At 38.8% G+C, this 22,104-nt stretch overlaps 1 protein-coding gene and 1 pseudogene across 1 annotated transcript in view; both read right to left on the bottom strand.

Annotated features, from left to right (window-relative positions):
• The window catches only part of TMEM248 (transmembrane protein 248), a 139,046-nt gene extending 118,113 nt beyond the window's left edge, over positions 1–20,933 (bottom strand). The window contains exon 1 of the mRNA XM_053706300.1: positions 20,772–20,933. The gene's annotated coding sequence lies outside the window, so the exon portion shown is untranslated. The remainder of the gene's footprint in view (positions 1–20,771) is intronic.
• On the bottom strand, positions 8,390–8,508 carry LOC128654876 (uncharacterized; annotated as a pseudogene).
• Positions 20,934–22,104: the final 1,171 nt, after the last annotated feature.

Below are 22,104 nucleotides of genomic sequence, written 5' to 3'. Positions count from 1 at the left end.
CAGACCGCTGCAACTATGCATGCTAAGTCAATGGAACGGGGATTACTCAGATCTGTCCCCTTTGCTAAATCTGGACCAGGAGACCAGAGATTCTCTTCTCTGGTGGTTGTCACCGGTTCATCTGTCCAAAGGAATGACCTTTCGCAGACCAGATTGGACGATTGTAACAACGGATGCCAGCCTTCTAGGCTGGGGAGCAGTCTGGAATTCCCTGAAGGCTCAGGGATCGTGGACTCAGGAGGAGAAACTCCTTCCAATAAACATTCTAGAATTAAGAGCAATATTCAATGCTCTTCTAGCTTGGCCTCAGTTAGCAGAACTGAGGTTCATCAGATTTCAGTCGGACAACATCACGACTGTGGCTTACATCAATCATCAAGGGGGAACCAGGAGTTCCCTAGCGATGTTGGAAGTCTCGAAGATAATTCGCTGGGCAGAGTTTCACTCTTGCCACCTGTCAGCGATCTACATCCCAGGCGTGGAGAACTGGGAGGCGGATTTCCTAAGTCGCCAGACTTTTCATCCGGGAGAGTGGGAACTTCACCCGGAGGTATTTGCTCAACTGATTCGTCGTTGGGGCAAACCGGATCTGGATCTCATGGCATCTCGCCAGAACGCGAAGCTTCCTTTTTACGGATCTAGGTCCAGGGACCCGGGAGCGGTGCTAGTAGATGCATTAGCAGCTCTTTGGGTTTTCAACATAGCTTATGTGTTTCCACCATTTCCGTTGCTACCTCGACTGATTGCCAGGATCAAACAGGAGAGGGCATCGGTGATTCTGATAGCGCCTGCGTGGCCACGCAGGACCTGGTATGCAGACCTAGTGGACATGTCGTCCTATCCACCATGGTCTCTACCTCTGAGGCAGGACCTTCTAATTCAGGGTCCTTTCAACCATCCAAACCTAAAATTTCTCTGAGGCTGACTGCCTGGAAATTGAACGCTTGATTCTATCAAAGCGTGGGTTTTCGGATTCGGTTATTGATACATTAATACAGGCTCGGAAACCTGTGACCAGAAAAATTTACCATAAGATATGGCGTAAATATTTATATTGGTGTGAATCCAAGAGTTACTCATGGAGTAAGGTTAGGATTCCTAGGATATTGGCTTTTCTACAAGAGGGTTTAGAAAAGGGTTTATCGGCTAGTTCGCTAAAGGGACAGATTTCCGCTCTGTCTATTCTTTTACACAAACGTCTGGCAGAGAATCCAGACGTCCAGGCTTTTTGTCAGGCTTTGGCTAGGATTAAGCCTGTGTTTAAAGCTGTTGCTCCTCCGTGGAGCTTAAACTTGGTTCTTAAAGTTCTTCAGGGTGTTCCGTTTGAACCCCTTCATTCCATTGATATTAAGCTTATTTCTTGGAAAGTTTTGTTTTTGATGGCTATTTCCTCAGCTCGAAGAGTCTGAGTTATCTGCCTTACATTGTGATTCTCCTTATCTGATCTTTCATTCAGACAAGGTAGTCCTGCGTACTAAACCTGGGTTTTTACCTAAGGTTGTTTCTAACAGGAATATCAATCAAGAGATTGTTGTTCCCTCATTATGTCCTAATCCTTCTTCAAAGAAGGAACGTCTTTTGCATAATCTAGACGTGGTCCGTGCTCTAAAGTTCTACTTACAGGCAACTAAAGATTTTCGACAAACTTCTTCTCTGTTTGTCGTTTACTCTGGACAGAGGAGAGGTCAAAAGGCTTTGGCTACCTCTCTCTTTTTGGCTTCGTAGCATAATACGTTTAGCCTATGAGACTGCTGGACAGCAGCCTCCTGAAAGAATTACAGCTCATTCCACTAGAGCTGTGGCTTCCACCTGGGCCTTTAAGAATGAGGCCTCTGTTGAACAGATTTGCAAGGCTGCAACTTGGTCTTCACTTCATACTTTTTCCAAATTTTACAAATTTGACACCTTTGCTTCTTCGGAGGCTGGTTTTGGGAGAAAGGTTCTTCAGGCAGTGGTTCCTTCTGTTTAATGTTCCTGCCTTGTCCCTCCCATCATCCGTGTACTTAGCTTTGGTATTGGTATCCCATAAGTAATGGATGACCCGTGGACTGAACACACTTAACAAGAGAAAACATAATTTATGCTTACCTGATAAATTTATTTCTCTTGTAGTGTGTTCAGTCCACGGCCCGCCCTGTCTTTTTGAGGCAGGTTCTAAATTTTAAATTATAACTCCAGTCACCACTGCACCCTATAGTTTCTCCTTTCTCGTCTTGTTTCGGTCGAATGACTGGATATGACATGTGAGGGGAGGAGCTATATAGCAGCTCTGCTTGGGTGATCCTCTTGCAACTTCCTGTTGGGAAGGAGAATATATCCCATAAGTAATGGATGACCCGTGGACTGAACACACTACAAGAGAAATAAATTTATCAGGTAAGCATAAATTATGTTTTATCAGGGCATGTGGAACATAGTTGAGCAGGCTGAGCTACCAGAACATCCTCACAATAAACACAGGAATGAGACTTTGACACGTTGGAAGGCTCTCCTTCCTTAATAGAGTCCTCCATCGCTTGCGCGCTTGGTTAGACTAACTTTATTTATTAAAAAGGCACCTTTATACCACCAATGGCTGGGGCATTCACCACCTCCTAGGACCCGGACTACAGAAACGGCTACGTCTCCTGCGCCACAGATCAACAGGAAGGATAGATAGCCATACCCAGTCACATGGAATGCCTGGCAGGAGCGCTCCTGCACTAAGGAAAAGCGTGCCAAAAAATGGCCGCGCAAGCTTCCGCAAGTAACCTGAAAGTTCCACACATTGCCAGAGCCTCATCTCGCACATAACACAATAAACAATATCATGTATAACCCCCCCCCCCTGTTCAATAATCCCCCTTCCAGCAATATTAACCATTGATTCTGTAAAGATAAAATGTCTTCTATGTTATTATTAATAAAAAATGAAACAATCTTACCAGAATCTATGCTGTGGAACAGGAACACGGGCCTTCAAGTGTGACAGGTTAGTAGCCTCGCTCCTGGCATGGACTTGAGTGAAGAAAGCAGGCAGTGAAACTCGTCAACGCTTGTTACTTATGGAGCTGTTAATATAAGTCGGGATAGTTTTGCAGAAAGACTCTCCCTGCATCTCCAGACCGAAGAGTACTACCCTCCATAAGAGACTACTCAGAAACTCCGGCACTCCTCTGCCATCCTCCTGTGATGAAAGGCAAAGAATGACTGGGGGATGAGGGAAGTGGGGGAGGCATTTAAGCCTTTGGCTGGGGTGTCTTTGCCTCCTCCTGGTGGCCAGGTTCTTAATTCCCACTAGTAATGAATGAAGCCGTGGACTCTCCTCCCCTTTAGATGGTAATAAAAAGGTGTTTTTTTTATTTTTTTTAATATATTTTATATGAAGTGAAGGATCCCCCATTACCCCCCCCCCCAACCTCCTTGATCCCCCCAAACAGCAAATTTGCACTTTTTTTGTAAAAAATATATTAAAAAAAAATAACCTATTTTCTGTAGTGTAGCTTTCCCCCCCTCAATACCCTACCCCCCTCCCCATCCCAGATCCCTTACCAAAAAATTTTCCCCCTCCCTCTCCCGGCAGATTAAACTGAAGTGCCGATGACCGTGCGCACGCACGCTCCACGCCCCCATGCACGATCACGGACAGGATCTGGATGTCGCACCGGCGATGGGCCGCCCACCCGCCTCCCTACTATTGCTCCCACCCACCAACGAACTGCACCTTCGCTGTCCGGTGCAGAGAGGGCCACAAAGTGGCCCTCTCTGCATCAGTAACTCTGCAAATCTATTTCTGCAGTGCCCCACTCGTGGGGTATGCAAAAATAGCGCAATCTTGAGCTAGATCACTGCAGAGAGAAGCCCAGGACTTAAAAGCATAACGACCAGTGTCGTACAGGGTATGACGCTGGTCGTTAAAGGGTTAATGGGAGAAGTGAAAATACAAAGACAAAGGGCTCCATATATTCAGCCACTACGGGCAAGGTTCCCAGATGTACATGACACATTCACTTAAGTGTGTAATGCTGCAACCAATCGTGCAAGTGAAGGGCCTGTCAATCACCAGAGAGGGTAACCAGACCTCTGCTTCTTACATCGCAGAAAGCTTGCAAGGGCTCAAAGAGCTGCTTAGCACATTGAGCGCAAGATATTTATGATAATTTAAACAGTGTTCTTCACAGAAATCTTTGCACTATGAATTAGCCTGGTGGGGGTAGTTTAATGCTTTGCAATATTATAGCATTTTCTCTTATTTGTAAATGTTACTTAAAGGGACAGTAAAGACAAAACTAATCTTTTTTTTTTATTCAGATATGGCATGCACATCATCCTACCTAGGTTTACCCTTCAATAAAGAAATTCAAAAGAACAAAGCAAATTTGATAAAAAAATAAATTTCATGATAAATTTGGCAACAAAACATGTAACATTAGCTAATTTTAGCCAGGTGATCAGTAAAATCAGCTTGGTGATGTGCCTATTAAGTAGGTCTTGGGGAGAACAATGTGATAGATCCAAGAAACTGAAAACTAAACCTTTCTCAATAGTGAATCTGCTACCTCCATGGTAAAACAGATAAGGCACTGAACAGGTTTTAAGGTTTTCATGCAAGGGCAATTTGGAATTTTCGTCCCTTTGAGATTTGATTAGTAAAATTGAAAATGCTATAAAATGTATGTTTATATACATTTTGACTTCAAAAGAACAATACTTTACATTAAAGGGATACTAAACCAATCGTTTTCTTTCATGATTCAGATAGAGCAGAAATTTCAAGCAACTTTCTAATTTACTCCTATTATCAATGTGCCTTCATTCTCTTCATTCTTTTTTTTAAAAAGCAGTTATGTAAAGCTCAGGAGCCGGACCATTTTTGGTTCAGTAACTGGGTTACACTTGCTTATTGGTGGATAAATGTAGCCACCAATAAGCAAGCGCTATCCAGGGTGCTGAACCTAAAATGGGTCGGCTCCTTAGCTTTACATATCTGCTTTTTAAATAAATATAGCAAGAGAACGAAAAAAAAACTAAATTAATGCTTACCTGATAAATTATTTTCTTTCCTGGCATGGAGAGTCCATGAATCCATTCTAATTATTAGTGGGAATTCAACTCCTGGCCACCAGGAGGAAGCAAAAAACACCCAGCAAAGCTGTAAGTATCACTCCCACTTCCCATAAATCCCCAGTCATTCAGCCGAAAAAATACGGAAAGAAAAGATGACACAGGTTATAGCGGTGCCTGTAGTATAGAAAATGACAAAAGCCGTTTTAAGATTAAATTAAGGACGGGTCATGGACTCTCCATGCCAGGAAAGAAAATAATTTATCAGGTAAGCATACATTTTGTTTTCTTTCCAATGGCATGGAGAGTTCACAAATCCATTCTAATTACTAGTGGGAACTAATACCCAAACTAGAGGACACAGAATGGAAGGGAGGGAGAACAAGACAGGCAAATCTAAACTGAAGGCATCACCGCTTGAAGAACCTTCCTCCCAAAAAAACCTCAGCTGAGTCAATAACATCAAATCTGTAAAAATTTGGAAAAAGTATGCAACAAGGACCAAGAGGCCACCTTGCAGATCTGTTGTACAGAAGTTTCATTATAAAAGGCCCAAGAAGAAGAGACAGCCCAAGAGGAATGAGCCGTAATTCTCTCAGGAGACTGTTGTCCAGCTGTCTCATAAGCAAACCAAATAACACTTCTCAACCAAAAAGAGAGTAGAAGTGACCATTTGGTCCTTACGCTTACTAGAGAATACAATTAAAAGGGCAGTAGACTGACGAAAATCTCTAGTTGCCTGCAGATTGAACTTCAGAGCATGCACAACATCCAGGTTTTCAACAGACGTTCCTTCTGAAAAGAAAGAATAGGACAGAACGAAGGAACAACAATTTCCTGATTGATATTGCGGTTTAACACTACCTTAGGAAGAAATCCCATCTTAGTACGAAGGACCGCCTTATCCGTATGAAAAACATAATTTATGCTTACCTGATAAATTTATTTATTTCCGGATATGGTGAGTCCACAGGATCATCAATTACTAGTGGGAATATCACACCTGGCCAGCAGGAGGCGGCAAAGAGCACCACAGCAAAGCTGCTATATATGTCACTTCCGTTACCCATAACCTCCAGTCATTCAGCCGAAGGGAAAATGGAAAAAAAAGATAACACAAAAGGTGTAGAGGCGCCTGAGGTTTTAGTTAAAAATAACTGTCTTAAAATAAAGAGTGGGCAGTGGACTCACCATATCCGGAAATAAATACATTTATCAGGTAAGCATAAATTATGTTTTCTTTCTTAAGATATGGTGAGTCCACAGAATCATCAATTACTAGTGGGAACCAATACCCAAGCTAGAGGACACATGATTAGGGAGGGACAAGACAGGTAACCTAAACAGAAGGCAACACTGCACAAAGAACCTGTCTCCCAAAAGAAGCCTCCGCTAACACAAAAATATCAAATTTGGAAAAAGTATGCAGAGGACCAAGTTGCAGCCTTGCAAATCTGTTCTACAGAAACTTCCTTCTTGAAAGCCCAAGAAGAAGGGACAGCCCTAGTAAAATGAGCTGAAATTCTCTCAGGAGGCTGCTGTCCAGCAGTCTCATAAACCAAATGCATTATACTACTCAAGCAAAGAGAAAAAGAAGTAGCTGAAGCTTTCTGACCTTTTTGTTTCCCAGAGAAAGAAACAGCAAACTGGCGACAAGCCTTAGGTCGCCTGTAGATAGAAAATAAAAGCACGCACAACATCAAAGTTGTGCAACAAACGTTCCTTATGAGAAGAAAGATAACACAGAAGGAACAACACATTTTCTGATTAATATATCTATCCAAAACCACTTAGGAAGAAAACCTAACTAGTACAAATAACCGCCTTAACTTCATGAAAGATAAGATAATGCGAATCACACTGTAAAACAGAGCTCCGAGACTCTCCAAGCAGAAAAGATAGCAATGAGAAACAAAACCTTCCAAGATAACAACTTAATATGTATGGAAAGTAAAAGCTCAAACAGAGCCTACTGCAAAACTTTAAGAACAAGGGTAAAACCCTAAGAGGGAGCAACCGACAAACACAGGCCTGATGTAGACCAGTGCCTGACAAAAAGATTGCACATCTGGCACGTCCACCAGATGCTTATGTAGCAAAAAAAGACAATGCAGAAAACTGACCCTTCAGGGTACTGACTGACAAACCCTTCTCCAGACCACCCTGGAGAAAGGATAAAAAAATTCAGAAAAACCCCTGCTTAGACAAAACTAAGCGTCCAATCTTCAAGCAGTCAGCTTCAGAGATTTAGATGAAGGAAAAGACCAAGAATCAGAAGTCCTTTCTTTAGAGGTAGTCTCCAAGGTGGAGAGACGATATTTCTACTAGGTCTGCATACCAGATCCTGCAAGGCCACGCAAGGGCTAATAAAATCACCGCCGCTCTCACCTGAAAATATGCGTAATGACTTGTGGAAAGAGAACAAACAGGAGGAAAAATGTATGCAATACTGAAAAACAAGAAAAACGTCAGAACATCTATCACGACGGTCTGCTTATCACATGATCCTAAACCGTACCTTCGAAACTCGGCGTTCTGTCTTAATGCCCACATAAGCCAACTCCTGGAGAACCCCCATGTGAGTGTCTACCTAGAGAACACTTCCGGATGGAAATGCTCACTTCCCGGGATGAATTATCAGTCTGTTTAAAAGTCCGACTCCCAATTGTCCACCCCTGGAAAGTGGATGACAGACAGCAAATGTGAGCTTCCTCCCACTGAACAATCCAAGTCACCTCTTACATGGCTAAGGAACCCCTAGTTCCTCCCTAATAGTTGATATAAACCCTTGAGGTGATATTGTCCGACTGGAACCAAGCTAGGGACGACTGAGGTCAAGTCATCAGAGCATTGCGAATTGCTCTCAACTCCAAGATATTTAAAGAGGAGAGCAGACACTTCTGAGTCCATAATCCTTAAACAAGACCCAGACAACTTGGCATCCATGGTCACATCACCCAGGAATATCTCCAGAAGCACGCGCCCGGAGACAGATACTACTGAAAAATTACTACAGAAGAAAGTCTCTTGTCATCTGATCTAAATCTATCCTTTAAGACAATTCCAAAAGTTCTCCATGTCATGGAAAATAGCAAAAGGAATGATGTCCATGGAATACCATCAGACCAATTCCCTCCATACACAGGGTCACAGAAAAGAGAAGAAATATGAACTGCAGATAAATCCAAACTCCCAACCTCCTGGTTGCAAGAAGGCTAAGCTATCCACCGGCCACTAGAGCTTACTGTTGGCCGGACAGAAGACTGCAGAGTGGGGAAAAGGAATAAATCCTCGATTTTTCGACCTCTGAAAGACATCTTCTAGATAAATAATCAAATAAGGTCCAAGCATACCACACCTGGTGTTCCCAGGCAGTCACCCATCCAGGTACTGACCAGACCAGACCCTGCATAACTTCCGAGATCAAACGAAATTGGGTGCATTCAGGGTATTGTGGTGGTAGTCCCAAATAAATTACCCTTGTGGATAGAACAAGGGAACTCTTCTCCAGATTAATTTCCCATCCCCGGAAAAGAAGATTGGACAAGATCTCTTAAAAGAGAGTTAGCTCGAAGTCAGGATGATACCTGAACTATATATTGTCCAGAAAAACACACTTGCAATATCCCAAGACCTAAAGGTCTGACTGGGAATGGCGAAAACTAGAGAAGATTCTGATTAAGGAAACAATAAATCTCTCAGGTCTAAGTTTGTTATGAACAGGCCCACTAGAACCAAAGGAGAAAGGATACTACTTTGAAGGACAGAATCTGAAATATGAGGTAAATACCTATATCCCGTTTCCAAACTGGGACTGGAACGGTCACTCCCAGAGATGAAGACCCTGAATCCAGTTCAAGGAATACCTCTCCTACTTGGATTGCAGATATTCTAGAAACAGAAATCTGACCCTGGGAGGAAAACTTAGATTGGACTCGAAAAGGCATGACCCAAACAAAGTCTCATCCTCAAAAGGAGACACTAGAAGCGTGTATTTGGAGAAAACAAAAAATTTAATCTGCAACTGCAGAACTATAAAAGCCTAGGCTGTACCACTAAATCACAGGTAGGCTTCTCAGCTGACCATAGATTTCAGCCACAATGCCCGGCGGCTAGTACAGCAAGTCTAATAAGACAAGACATTGCTCTAAATTAACAATTTTAACCTCCAGCTTCTTACCTAAGTCAGAAAGAAAACTAGATTATCTCAGAGATCTAAGTTTCTACAGCTGACAAAAGTCATTTTTTTTTTTATTTTAAACAACTTTCTTGAAAAACAGGCTTGCAAGTGTGTTTTTCTGGACAATATATATATATATATATATATATATATATATATATATATATATATATATATATATATAACACACTCTCACACACACATATATACATATACACACACATATATATAAAATATAAAAAGTCTACACACCCCTGTTAAAATTATGGTTTTACCATCTAGCTCCTGACAGACCCTTGCATCTTTCATCCAGTGCTGCACTGACGATTCTGGATTCTGAGTCATGGGGAAAGCAAAAGAATTGTCAAAGGATCTGCGGGAAAAGGTAGCTGAACTGTATAAAAACAGGAAAGGGATATAAAAAGATATCCAAGGATTTCAGAATGCCAATCAGTAGTGTTCAAACTCTAATAAAGAAGTGGAAAATGAGGGGTTCTGTTGAAACCAAACCACGGTCAGGTAGACCAACTAAAATTTCAGCCAAAACTGCCAGGAAAATAGTTTGGGATGCAAAGAAAAACCCACGAATAACTTCAGGTGAAATGCAGGACTCTCTAAAAAGATGTGGTGTGGCTGTTTCAAGATGCACAATAAGGAGGCACTTGAAGAAAGATGGGCTGCATGGTCGAGTCGCCAGGCGAAAGCCATTACTACGCAAATGCCACAATGTATCCCGCTTACAATACGCCAAACAGCACAGAGACAAGCCTAAAACCTTCTGGCACAAAGTCATTTAGAGTGATGAGACCAAAATTGAGCTTTTTGGCCACAACCATAAACGCCATATTTGGAGAGGAGTCAACAAGGCCTATGATGAAAGGTACACCATTCCTACTGTGAAACATGGAGGTGGATCACTGATGTTTTTGGGGGATGTGTGAGCTACAAAAGGCACAGGAAATTTGGTCAGAATTGATGACAAGATGAATGCAGTATGTTATCAAAAAATACTGGAGGAAAATTTGCATTCATCAGCCCGGAAGCTGCTCATGGGACGTACTTGGACATTCAAACATGACAATGATCCTAAACACAAGGCCAAGTTGACCTGTCATTGGCTACAGTAGAATAATGTGAAGGTTCTGGAGTGGCCATCTCAGTCTCCTGACCTCAAACGTGCAGTTCATGCAAGACAAACCAAGAATTTACAGGAACTGGAGGCTTTTTGCTAGGAAGAATGGACAGCTTTACCATCTGAGAAGATAAAGAGCCTCATCCCCAAATACCACAAAAGACATCAAGCTGTCATTAATGTTAAAGGGGGCAATACACGGTATTAAGAACTGGGGTATGTAAACTTTTGACCAGGGTCATTTGGGTAGTTTCTGTTGTCATTATGATTTAAAAAAAAAAAAAAAAAAAAAAAAAAAAAAAAAAGAGTAAACACAGTTGATTGATAATAAATGGCTTCAGTCAAACATTAACCATGAGTGAAAGAAAAGTTTTTGTGTTATCATTCATATTCCCTGAAAAATGGCCAAGAAATCAAATTCTGCCAGGGTATGTAAACTTATAAACACAACTGTATATACATCAAATATATATTTTGGCTTAAATGCCTGAAATATCCATCAGCACAAAAGCACCAACAGAAAAAAATGGTTTGGTCAGGATAGGAGCGTAAGGGGATAATCCACCTACCATAAGCCTGGGTCTTACCAAGTACATCAGACCCGATCGAAGGCTAAATAAGCACCAATTCCCATAGTCACTGGATTATCCAGGAAGCTGCTCAGCCGCAAGATACCCAAACTAGCGGATATACAAACTAAATACAAACCCTGAGGGAAGCACTAGGTCCCTGATATTCCCAGAACTTCCACTGCTATTTCTTGTCTCGTAATATATATACGCCCCCCAGACCGCGATCAAATCCTGACAGCACAGAAGGCTTCAGGACAGCCGTTAGCTATGACGTTCTATTCCGTCATAACGTCTTTGAAGCCCAGTCTAATTATGACGGAATAGAACGGCATAACGGCTTTAAAAGGTTAAAGGATTACATTTTCTTCAGACACCATCTTCGCACATCCTCCTGATGTATAAGGCATAAAATGACAGGGGGTTTATGGGAAGTGGGAGTGATACTTAAAAGGGACAGTCTACACCAACATTTTTCTTATTTAAAGAGATAGATAATCCCTTTATTACCCATTCGCAGTTTTTGCATAACTAACACAGTTATATTAATATATGTTTTACCTCTGTGATTATCTTGTATATAAGCCTCTGCAGACAGCCTCCTTATCTAAGTGCTTTTGACAGACATGCAGTGTAGTCAATCAGTGAAGACTCCTAAATAACTTCACGGGAGTGAGCACAATGTAATCTATATGACACACATGAACTAACACCGTCTAACTGTGAAAAACTTTCAAAATGCTCTGAGCTAAGAGGCAGTTTTCAACGGTTTAGAAATCAGTTTGAGCCTAGCTAAGTTTAGCTTTTCAAAAATACCACCAAGGGAACAAAGCAAATTTGATGATAAAAGTAAATTGGAAAGATGTTTAAAATTGCATGCCCTATCTGAATCATGAAAGTTTAATTTTGACTTTACTGTCCCTTTAACCAGCTTTGCTGCGTGTCCTTTGTCTCCTCCTGGTGGCCAGGAGTTGAATTCCCACTAGTAATTAGAATGGATTTATGGACTCTCCATGCCATTGGAAAGAAATTGATAATAGAAGTAAATAAGAAAGTTGCTGCTCTATCTGAATCATGAAAGAAAAAAAATTGTGTTTAGTATCCCTTTAAAAGTATGCAATTAAAGTATGTCTATTTTATACTGTGTTGCAGTGAAGTACTTGTTTTACTATACATATCTAAAAATATAGCATACATGAGCCCCTCCAAACAGGGATTTATCCTCTTGGTTACTAGTAACACTCATACGCAGCAGGGATTTATAACCGGGATTGTTCCATAACACATTCACAGCAGCGATCCTCAACCTCCTAATTACTCATAGCATGTGCACCACTTGATTGACCCTTGCCTGGGCTAGGTTCAGTGTCCTGTCATCTGGGTACATTGTGCTGCCTCAGTCACAGAGGGTGTGTATGAGCAAATGGAGGAAATGGATGGGAAGCTGAGCCTGGCGACCTTGTGGATACATGGGGGCCCAGACAGAAATGACAAGGGGAGAATAATGCAAAAGGATGGGAGATGAAACAGCATTTAAGGACCAGAGTTCACGGTGATCATTGCTCTTTTAACCAACAACAATGTCCACAACACCTATGTAATCTTATAACTTCTTTATTAAGAAATAAAAAAACAGCAACATTTTGGGGGTGATCTCCTTAGTCATGCTTACTTAGTATGACTAAAGGGATCACCTCAGAAATGTCGCTGTTTTTTATGTCTTAATAAAGAAATTATAAGATTACATAAGTGCTGTGGACATTGTTATTGTGAAGATTGCTGTAGGGGCTTGGCAGTGTCCCTGGTCAACACGCGCACCTTACTGTTCAGTAGTGCTGTGCTACTTTATTGCTACATTGCTCTTTTACCTAAGAAAGTGCGTATGTGAAATTAACCTGGTGCCAGTGACTCATTTCTATGAGCCAAGATACCCAATATTTGCCAAGCCTGAATCAATGTGTTTGTTGCACAGTACAAGAAAAAAAAAAAAATTGAATAATTAATACCCACAAAAAAATAAAACAGCTTAGAGCAAAGAATTTGTACACTGTGCTACTAATTAACATAACACAAGATGCATAGGCCAAATTACTTAATTTCATTAAAGTGAATGTAACACATTACTTACTTCATTAAAGTTTACAAAAAGACACTTATTTTTTAAAATACTTACCATTGCTTTATGGAAAACATAACGCTGATCCTCCGCCCACAGCTCCTGGTTCTTTAGCAGATCAATGACGATTTCAGCTTCCGCCAATCGTTGCGTGCCCCCTTTGGTGGTCAGCTCATGGGGCAATGCAAATATTGGAGGAAGCCGGATCGTCATTGATATGCTAATGAAAGTAGGAGGTGCGGCAGAGGATGTGTTATGTTTACCATAACACAAGTTTACATTCACTTTAAATCACTATATAATGGTGGTTTTCTTTGGTTTCATTTAAAAAAAAAAAAAAGTTGCTGTTTCAAATTGTATTATACTCCCTTAAATGTCATATGCAAACCTTAAATGCAGTTTTGCCTCTCAACACTTTTACTGAATGTACAAAATGTATTGATGCCTAGTAAATGATTAACAGAGTGACCAGGTCAGATCCAGGCATGCTGCCAATCATAGAACTGTGAAGTGGAAGCACTCAAATTCCTTCTGCAGGCTGCAGAGATGAAAGGCTGAGACACTGAAAGAAATGGGCCCTTTCTGACAAACAAGAGAGTTACCTTTTCATTAAGAGAAGAAAAAGCTTTTTCAAGTTAAAAGGATATGAAATCCAGAAATGTTCTTTTGCGATTCAGACAGAGCATACCATTTTTAAAAAGTTTCCAATTTATTTCTATTATCAAATTTGCTTCTTTCCTATGTTATTCTTTGTTGAAGAGAATCCTAGGTAGGCATCTGGAGTACTGACATGAAGTGCTCTTGCAAATGGATAACATTCTTGCTGCCATATAGTGCTCCAGAAATGAGCAGACTCCTAAGAATGCATACATCACTGCTTTTCAACAAAAAATACCAAGAGAATGTAGAAAATGTATAATAGAAGTAAATTAGAAAGTAGTTTAAAACTACATGCTCTATCTGAATCAAAGAAAAATTTGGAGTTTCATATCCCTTTAACCTTGGAAAAGTTAAAGCAGAGGCTTTTAATACAGGATTATACCTTTCAGTGGTCTCCACAGAAAATGTCAGCCAGGTGCCATTATAGAGTAACTGGGGACAGTAATACTTTCTAGTATCATAACATGTTCTGCAATCCAAAGCACAAATTATTTGCATAATTCAACAAATTTATTTAATAATAATTTAAGCAATAAACTGTAAAATGTTAATATTAGATAACTACAGCTTATTTTTGGCTAAAATTTTAGCCATGTGGTAAGTAGAATCAACCGGGTTGTGCATCCATTAAAAAGATCATGGGGAGAATACTGCTTTTATAGTCCTTATATATTATGATCTTGTTAAGAAAATAAAATGCTACTAGTAGCAAAGAGGCAGCTAATAAAGCAAATGCACATAAGTTTTTTTTATCTTTACAAAGCTAAATTACAAGTGAGAAAGGACAAAGCTGTAGATAAGAGCAAACACTTTATGCATAAATATAACAAAATAATGTAAAAAAAGATAGCTTTAGTGACTCAAAAAGGAACAGATGAAAGGTTATAGGATGGCTGTGCTATATCTATTAAGAGAAGTATAGATGAGTGAGAACATTATCAGCCATTCTATATAGACAAATTATTAATTAACCAGAAACTGGTTACGTCTAGTAGTATTGATGTAAAGGGGTGGTATAAAACATATCTGTAAAAACAAGACACCTGACTAATATATAAAATCATTATAAACAAAGCAAATAAAAAAAGTCTAAAGGCTAAAAAAGGTCTCCACACATGATTAAAGGTTAAAATTAAAATACAACCCTAGTTTATAAGGAGGTAAAAAAAAAACTGAGAGCCAGGGCTCCTAAGAATATTTCTGTCTGTCAAAGAAATTTTACCTGACTCCTCAGTTATGTAAGTTTGTTAGGGCTGTTACTGGCACAACAGAACAAATATAGGCTGTAGTTTTTTCATAAGTAAAATTATATTTTAGTTTGATCAGGCTTTTTGCTGTAAGTAAGCCCTTGAGATTGCTGCGTATGTGTTTAAAATGTTTTCTGATTTTTACATACGCCTTTGATACCTAAGCCATTTTACAGAGTTTTTGGTTTACGACACTGTGTGAAATCATGAAGCAATATAAATTTCTGATTGGTCCATATGTGCCATGCTGTGTCACAGATTTCTAATTTCTGCCATAATCCAACATTGACAGGCTTCTAAAATGTTACGTCTGCCTACAAAATATTGATTTAGCACATTTGTTTTTACTCAAGGAGTACTGTTTCATATCCCTTTAATATCCGTGACATTTGTCAAGGACGCATTCTTTACCTTTCTGCAACATGTCCCATCCTTATGCTGAGATCTGGCCAACATATGAGTTCACACTAAAGCTTTTTGCATATCATTTGGATTCTAAATCCAGGACGCAAGCTTTTAATTTTCACGCTCCCAATTCATTCATGGTACCATAGATTATCTTATGTGCACGAGACGTCTATTTGTATTGTAAATGAACAATACCTCTTTGCATGTTAACAAAATACTACTTCCTATTGAATATATTAATTTGATAATATATTATGAATTACAAAAACATGAGTAATCAAAGTTACCTTATTTTGTCTTTTTCTCCATAAAATGAATAATTTTGCATTCTTCAATCTGCTTTACATAGTTCTGTCAATCAAAATATCATACGTTTGAAAGCAGCCATGCATAAGGTTTACAATCAACTGCCAATTTGATTAACAGAAATATGTGGAACCGATGTGTGTGGAATAGAGGATTTGTTTATTGAAATACATGTCAGAAAATGTTAAAAATTCATATACCAATAAAATAAAATCATTTATAAACCAACTAAAAGAAAATAAAAACTAGATATGCAATAAAGGTTCTATATTTTGTTTACGCAATATTTGATTAATTTAATTTTAACTTATCATTGCTTAATTACAACAGGGGGAATGTAAAAAGCTTGCAAATACCAATTACCATAATGTTTATACAGAATACTTTTAAGCCTTGTGTATAATTACAGAAACTGGGCAACCTCTCCCCAGGAGAGAAGCTTACTGCATGACATAGCACAATGATGTAACTACTGTACAAACAAACGCTGTGCTACGGACTCAACCTGATGCCCTTTATATTGTTATCTCACTGGCACAAATTAAGATCTTGAATTTCCTTTGGGTGTATTTTAGGAGTGTGAATTTGAACACATTTTGTAATTGTAGAATTAGGATATTGACAGGGAATTTGCAATAAACACAGACACTGGCAGATTCAGAACAAGTATGTATAATTAACAAAATGCCGATAAGCCAATGCTCAGGTATATAAAAACAATGCATTCACTCAGATTACTTAGTAATAAGTCAGAATTATGATCAAAACTTTAAGATGTAGGTGTTTTACACATTACAATTATACAAATTAAAACGACATTCTAATACAAACATTATATATTCTAATTAATGACCCACAACAAGTGTGTGTTTAATCCATTTGCAGATGTTAAACAAATAGTTATCTAAGGTTTGTAAATTTTAAAATGACATGCCTTGTTTGCAGCAATCTTATACTTTGTTGCAAAGACTGCTCCCACAGAGTGCCAAATTTACATGCACGCTCCTGAGCTCCTATGAGCCTACTGAGATCTACTCTTCAACAAAAGATTTCTAAATTTGCATGCTCTCGCTTAACCATGAAAGTTCAATATTGACTTAAAGGGACACTGTACTATAAAATGTGTTACCTTTAATGTGTTCCAAATTACTTGTTATGCATATTATAGAGTGTTAAATGTATGGGAAATTGTTCCTCTGTATTTATTGTTGTATTTTAAATGGCTAGTTTTGGTCATTAAAACCATTACCTGTTGTTTTCAAGGACATGCTTATAAAAATTATCTGAGCCTGCAGGTAACGCAGACCTGCTAATGTTATCTATGTCTAAACATAGTTACTGTAGGTACTAAAATGCGAATTATGAATGGGCACAACCAGCTATTTCAGATACAAAAATATCCTACCCCTCACTGGGTGATGAATTAGTGCTATTGCCTCCTATTTACATAGCTTTTCAACACAGAATACATTTGTTATTCATATTTTCAGTGTAGGTGGTGCTTTGTACAGCCAAAAGTAGCTATCTCAAATAACAAAATAAAAGGTAATTAACCCCTTAATGACAGACCAATTTACAATTTTCTTACCGTTAAGGACCAGGGCTATTTGTCCTCATTTCTGCAGTGTTTGTGTTTAGCTGTAATTTTCCTCTTACTCATTTACTGTACCCACACATTATATACAGTTGTTCTCGCCATTAAATGGACTTTCTAAAGATACCATTTTCATCATATCATATTCATTTACTAGAGCTGCAACAACTAATCGGCATAATCGATAATAATCGATTATGAAAATAGTTGTCAACGAATCTCATAATCGATTAGTTGGTTTGCAATTAGTTGATCTGTGCACAGCACCAGCTGCTTTACTCCAATAAGCTCCTGCACAATGTATTGTGTTTTATGGTTATGCCCTAAGCCTAATGGATGTCTACAGACATTTTACTTTTCACTTTTTCAGGACACTATAAGTATCTTTTTAAGTTTACAACTACTCCTGTCTTACGTGCAAACCAGAATTAAAATAAGAGTCATAATTTGGATCGTTTATATAAAGTCAGGGGATTTGGGACTGTGCATTGCATGATATAGTGCCGAGCTTGTTATTTACGCCTAGCCCTAGATTGATGGCATTTGTTATATGAATTTACAGCTTGCAATTGCTGATATATGTACTCTATAGATAAATGTGTACGGTTGTGTCCTGTTACTGATAGTCATTAGCCCTTTTGCATTGTCTTTTTTTTTCAATTTTTTATTAATTGGAATATGTACCAAATTCAACATCTGTAAGTATATATCTGTTATTTTAAAAGTGCACTAGATATTTCCCCCAACCTTATAGATGGTTATTTATCACTGCATTCAGATAGATATTCAAGATATTTTTAAGTTAAAATAAAGTCCAGGCTTACTTTGTTGAGAGGCCCCTTGCATTGGTGGAGAACTAACAAAGATAAAAAGCCCACCTTGGTGAAATTGGCAAAACCCTACTTATGCATCTCAGGCACCTCCACACAATCTGAGCGCCTCTTCTCTGCTGCAGGCAAAATAGCTTGCAAAAAAGAGAGCAGGCCTCAGCCAGGAGCATGTGGTCATGTTGACATTTTTGCATTTCAATGCAAAGTTTCTGAAAGAGTGAACAACAGAATGTTCTAAACAGTGATAGTTTATCTCTTAATAGTTCTACCTCTTTTCAAACAGTTTGGTATTGTTTGACTTAATTATAAAAATGTGTTCTGCTGCTTAAAAAATTGGACCAACAGTTGTATTAATGTAAAGTATTAGTCGGAAGTTTATATTTGTAACACTCAGTATGTGGATTTTATTTTAAATATAGGAAAAAAAATATTTATTTAATTTTTATCCGATTAATGGAAAAAATAAATCGGCCAATTAATCGATTATGAAAATAATTGTTAGTTGCAGCCCTAAAATTTACTATAATCTTTTTTATAAAATATTTCTAACTTCGACCCCCAACATCTCTTACACATCTACAACCACCAAAAAACACCCATGCTAAACAGTTTCTAAATTTTGTCTTGAGTTTAGAAATACCCAATGCTTACATGTTCTTTGCAAGAGATTATATATATATATATATATATATATATATTTATTTTTTCGTAGACAACCCAAAGTATTGATCTAGGCCCATTTTGGTATATTTCATGCCACCATTTCACCGCCAAATGCGATCAAATAAAAAAAAAAAAAAAAAAGTAGTTAACTTTTTCCACAAACATTAGGTTTCTCACTGAAATTATTTACAAACAGCTTGTGCAATTATGGCGCAAATGGTTGTAAATGCTTCTCTGGGATCCCCTTTGTTCAGAAAGAGCAGACATATGGATTTGCCAATGCTTTTTATTCTGTGATATTTTTTTATTCTGTGATATTCTGTGTTGAAGATACACCTAGATAGGCATCTGGAGCACTACATGGCAGGAAATAGTGCTGCCGTCTAGCTCTTGCAACTGGATAACATTCTAGCAAAATTACTACCGAATAGTGCTCCATAAATGGGCCGGCTCCTAAGCATACTTTCCTGCTTTAAAACAAAAGATAACAAGAGAACAAAAAATATAATAGAAGTAAATGAGAAAGTTGTTTAAAATTGCATGCTTCATCTGAATCATGAAAGAAAAAAAATTAGGTTTCATATCCCTTGAAGTGATACTCCCATTACAGCAGTCACAAGGGAAAGGAGTGCAGAAAACTGGATACATATATTAGATCAAGAAACGTAACTAATAATTTTAATAACATAGTTACTTTCAAGCAGTTCTGGCTAAATATGCAACTTTACAATGTACTTCTATAATCTAATTTTCTTCATTCTCTCTGCATTGTTGAAAAAAAAAAAAAAAAAAAGGGGCTACTGGGAGCTTGTTAATACATCAGGTGAGCCAATAACGTGAGGCATATATGTGCAGCCACCAATCAGCAGCTCCGAGCCTACCTAGGTTTCATTTTAAACAAGGAATACCAAGTCAACTAAACAAATTAGGTAATAGAAGTACATTGTTAAGTTGTCTAAAATCACATGCTCTATCTATATCATGAAAAAAAAATGGGTTTCATGTCCTTTTAATAGAACGGTGTTGTTGCATTTGATTGCATTTCAAGTACTTGACACTGGAAGTACAACAGATTAGATATTCATATGCTATATAATTAGTCTGGTATTGCTATAAAATTCAGGGGGCTAATAATGTAATTTTAATACTGACCAGGAAAACACCTATAATACTTCTGCAGCTTAGCGGCTAACAATTTACCATACTAATGCGATAAGTTTCAGCAATAAAGCTGCTTTAGTGTTATTTTTTGTTAACCCATTATTAAAATACACATATATAAAAATTGTATATTACAATCCCAGAGTGTTTACTGTCCCTTTAGGAGCCTAAATACCCACAGTCTGGTTTACAGACCCTTTTCTTCAGACCAATAAGTGTCTAACAGATTAACCGCCTCTTCTCTGGCACTGTGAAGAGTCTGAAGACTAACCAGTCCCACTCCTATATAGCACTAAAAGAATTAGCGCCACATCATTCTGATAAAACTGCACACTGATTAACCCCCATATTATTCCGATCAAACTGCGGGCTGGTTAGCGTCACATTATTGTAGTAAAACTGAAAGCTGATCAGCCACACACTATTTTGATGAAACTGCAGGCTAATTAGCCCCATGCTCTTATTCTGATCAAATCGCAAGATGATGAGACTCACACTGTAGCGATACAATTGTAGGCTGATTAATCTAACACTTTTCTGACATTGTTATGATAATAATGATGATAATTGGCACACTACTATGGTGAATATGCAGACTGATTTGCCACTCTGGCTGCAACAGTAGGGCATATATTCTGCACAGCCACAGTAGGGCATATATTCTGCACAGCCACAGTAGGGCATATATTCTGCACAGCCACAGTAGGGCATATATTCTGCTCCCTAGTACTGTCAGTCATCTCCCTACCCATGAAGATCTGATAAGACCCTTCGCACAGCCTGAAATGAACATCCCCTGTGATACCAAGTGCTGTTTAGTCGTTCCCCACACCCTATAATCACCAACAGTTGTTTTTGTCACCTCTGCGGGGGTCCTCCGAACTCGTCTCGTCCCCGGGCTCCCGCTCTCAGTCGGCAGATGGCGGGGCCCTGGGCTCGGGCATGCCTGTGTCGGTGTGACAGGCGGAGGGCTATGCGCACCACAAGCCGCTCACCCTCTTCCTTCTTCAAAGCTTCTGCTTCCGGACCCACAGGCGACCTGTCACACGGAAGTCTCCGCCCTTTTTTTAAATCAACTTTATTGCAACGTTGTACTCTATAATGAACATTGCCATTTTCTATTGAACGTATCTGATTCTTCTACAAAAAGCAAAATCAATTATTTGGGGGATGTTGCATAGCAGCATCACATACCACAAATGCTCTTTACTTAAAGTTACAGTCTACTCTAGATTTTTTTATTGTTCATTACCCATTCCCCAGTTTTGCATACCCAACACTGTTATATATAATTAATACACTTTTTACCTCTGTGATTACCTTCTTTTCTAAGCCTATGCACTGTCCATTATCTCAGTTCTTTTGACTGACATGCATTTTAGCCAATAAGTGCTGGCTCTTAAATAACCCCACAGGAGTAATCACAATATATGACACACACAAGCTTGCAGTGTCTAACTGTTAAAAATTGTCAAAATGAACTGAGATAAGATGCAGTTCAACAGCTTAGAAATTAGCATATTAACCTACCTAGGTTTAGCTTTCCACAAAGTATACCAAGAGAGCAAAGCAAATTTGATTATAAAAGTAAATTGGAAATTTGTTTAAAATTGCATGACCTATTGGAATCATGAAAGTTTAATTTTAACAAACTGTCCCTTTAAATAAACAAGCTCCAAAAATTATTTGCAGAGCATTCCTTCTAGGTGCTGACATTTCGGGAAATATTAAGTTTCATTCTAAAAGATATACGAACAGGGGCGTAACTAACAGTGATGCAGAGGTTGCAATTGCGACGAGGCCCAGGAGTTTCCCCTTCAGGGGGGCCCCGCCGCCCCGAGCTTCAGTACAACAATTTTTTTAACTTTTATTTGTATTTATTTTTTATTTTTTTGGATGTCTTGCCCCCCACGCGTGCCTCTGCGCCCCCCCCCCCGAGATGTTCTACGACTCCTTCTGTTTGTGCGGCTGTGTGACTTTCCAGACCGTTTTAAAGGTACATGAAATCCACAATTTTTCTTTCATAATTTAGATAGAGCATGCAATTTTAAACATATTTCTAATTTACTTCTATTATCTAATGTGCTTCATTCTCTTGAATTTCTTTGCTGAAAAGCATATCTAGATAGGCGTAGTAGCTGCTGATTGGTGGCTGCACATAGATGCCTCGTGTGATTGGCTCACCCATGAGCTTT

Source organism: Bombina bombina, chromosome 3 (genome assembly GCF_027579735.1).
Source record: "Bombina bombina isolate aBomBom1 chromosome 3, aBomBom1.pri, whole genome shotgun sequence".
Lineage (NCBI taxonomy): Eukaryota > Metazoa > Chordata > Amphibia > Anura > Bombinatoridae > Bombina > Bombina bombina.
Note: the sequence above shows the minus strand (reverse complement) of the source record. Positions and strands in the feature narration are given on the sequence as shown.